Consider the following 3,312-nt stretch of genomic DNA (forward strand, 5'->3'; position numbering starts at 1 on the left):
CAATTAATTAATCACACATTTATGGTTGTGAACCTTACATTTTATAGGCCTAGAGAACCTGATATTTCCATCACAAACATTCAAAGACCTACTTCAGGCAGACACAATGTAAAAATATGAAATGAAAAGCACTAATACATGGAAGGAGGTATAAGACAGTCACTTTATCATCTGGTGTAATATGAGATTTCTTTACATCAATATGTAAAGAAAAAAATCTTAATATATGAATTTTTAAATGTATAAATGTTAAGGTGACTATAAAAAGATACAAAAAGAAACATGATTTCTGTTCAGCAAAGAAATTAAACCACAGATTAAAAAATATGAAAGATATTTTCCTTCCTAAAAATTGATAAAGAAAAAACAGCTTACTTGAAAACCAGGTTAAACACATATCTGAAGATATAAGCAAATAAATTACAAAAGTACTTACACAGGAGTGGGGGAACAAAAAGGCATAAAGGACAGGAAAAAGTGAATGTCAATTCACATCAGTACAATTCATCAAATTTGAAAACATCTGGAGTTTGCTGGGAAGAGAAACAGGAATCATTGCCCCGTTTGTGTAATGTGGAATGTGTGTGTGGGATTAGAAATTGATACTCTCTGCACTAGCAAACGTGCTCCTGAGCACCACTTGCCTTGTCTCTAACTCATTTCCTGGGCAAGAGATGGCTTCCAGGGCATGCACATCACTGACAGAACTTGAAATATCCACTTTCGCATTACTGTGGAAAAGGCAAACAAGGTGCTACCTCACAGCCACATGTCTTCTCATGTATGGAATCACCAGCACCTGAAGACCTTTGACTTGGCAGGGGCAGTGAACTCATGAGTTCCTGAATGACACGGCACCCCTTGAGAGGGCAAAGAGAACCCACGTGGGACATTTTTCTAACTTTGCATTACAAACCCAACCTGGGTGACACAAACATCTCAGACTGTAAGTGAACAATTTTTATCTTTTTTTTTTTGTTTCTGTGTTTGAGACTGAGTCTCACTGTGTAGCCCAGGCTGATCTCAAACTCATGGCAATTCTCTTGATTGAGCCTGTCCAGTGCTGGGATTACAGGCCTGTGCCAACATGCCACAGGCTTTTTTTCCTCCTCTCTTCCCCTCGATCACTACTTTTCAGATTCTATGAGAGCAAAAGCCTATAAAAGGTCTCTACAGTTTGCTGTGCTCTGGTGGTAACACACACTGGGGGTGCAGAGGTCAGACTAAGGAGTGAGTGAACTGAAGCTCTTACCTTATCTCCCCTGGGCCCTCCTCCAGAGACCATTCCCACAAGCTTCTCCAGGATGCCAACATGACAGCTGTCCAGAGAGTATGTAATTCAGGAGAAGATGGAGTAACATCAGGGGCTACAGACTCCAGTCCCAAAAGGAACACAGAACAAATGCCCACAGTTGTCTCTGTCCCTGGAGAGATAGCTGTAAGTCACTGCAAAGGAAAAACGCTCCACACCTCAGAGGTGGTAGCTCTAGGCAAATAGGGGCTCAGCCCATTAAGGAAAGGAAGAGACAGTGGAAAAACAGAAAAGAGCAGAGTAGAAAGCCTTATCCTTTCTCTAACACTGAGGCAGTAAAAATAGTTCCCAGAGCCAACATAAAATAGCATGAGAATGGAAGTGTTTTCCCCTTAGCACTTTACACGTTTGGTGTGAAACTTCTCAGCACTGTGCCTGATCACTGATAGTATCTAACCTATCCCCATATCCTCAAGGAAAATCCACAGCATGAGGAACACACTGGAGCTCTCTATAGTACTAAAACAAGTTAATAAACAACCAAATAAAACCCAACCCAGCCCAGAAAACAAAAAACACAACACGAATTTTTTTTTTTTTAATCAAAACACTACTTCAAAAGAATCCCGGTTCAGTTTTTGGGGGGATCCATATTAATGCAGCACTCAACATAGGGTACTACCTGGTAAGTTTCATATTTTACAGAGGGGTACTTTATAAAGAGTTGACAAATGAGTCTACACATTCTGCCTGAGAAGCAAGGCAAATTATTTTGATCAATCACAGGCAGTTCAAAACCTAATATATTGAAAATGCACTGACTATACATACATAATCTAGCAAACACTGCTATGCCTTGGCTCCTTTAAAATGGATGAACAGGGACCAGGGAGATGGCTCAGTGGAATAAGCGCTTCCTTGGCAAGCACAAGGGCCTGAGTTCAATCCCTGGTTCCATAAGAAAAAATAAATAAATAAATAAATAAATAAATAAATAAAATGGATGAACAGATTTAAGTTGATCTGTATTTGAGAAAATGTAACACATAACTTATTTCATAATAAAATACTAAATATCTGATGTAGCTTACTGATTGTGATGCAGTGTAAATAAGTAGATGTTGTCACTGAGCTTCCTGTCATTGGCAGAGCAGGGAATCACTGCCGCTGCCCAGCATCTTCAGCAAGTACTGTTTCACTGACCACTAGGGTCAAACACTATAAAACGCCCTGTCAAAGTCAGTTTTACACTGAGTACTTATCACTTTCTCTTTTATGCTTCAGTACTGGACTGAATTCAGGGTCTTGAATATATTACACAAGTTACTTAGTTTGGAAACACAACCCAGTGATTTGACTTTATGTTGGTCTGGGTCTTGTTCCACAGCCCAGCCTGGTGTTAGTATTATTCTGCCTCAGTGTCCCAAGTGGCTGAGATGACAGGCGGGCAGCACCATGCTTCCTTGAAATTTCACTGTAATCCTGATTAATAGTGATGATTAAGAACCCCCTGGGGCTGGAGAGATAGCTCGGTGGGCTAAGCACCTGCCTAGTAAGCAAAAGGACCTGAGTTCAATCCCTAGTACCACATGCAGGGCTGGCCACTGAAACCGGCCGTGGTGGTGTACACCTCTTCCAGTGCTGGGGAGACTGAGACAGGAGGGTCACTATGAATCTGAGCTACATACACAGCAGACCCTGCACCAAATAAATAAATAAATAAATAACCTCTTCTAATCTCAGCTAGCCATAGTGACACATGCCTGTCATCTCAGCAATCCAGGAGGCTGAAAGAAGATCAAAAGTTTACTGCATAGTGAGAACTGGTCTCAAAATTTTTAAAATACGAAAAGGTGAGAATATACTCCAGAGAAAATCCCAAATTCAATCTTTTAAAAAATGATTTAAAATAAAGTTTTATTGAAACATAGCCATACACACTCATTTCACAGCGACTATAGTTACTTCACACTTCCACAGTAAATAAATGGTTAGGACAGACTTATTGTTTGCAAAACCTGAACTATTTATTATCAGACTTTTAGAGAAAATTTTATTTT

Source organism: Octodon degus, unplaced genomic scaffold, assembly GCF_000260255.1.
Source record: "Octodon degus isolate 3935 unplaced genomic scaffold, OctDeg1.0 scaffold00183, whole genome shotgun sequence".
NCBI classification, from domain to species: domain Eukaryota; kingdom Metazoa; phylum Chordata; class Mammalia; order Rodentia; family Octodontidae; genus Octodon; species Octodon degus.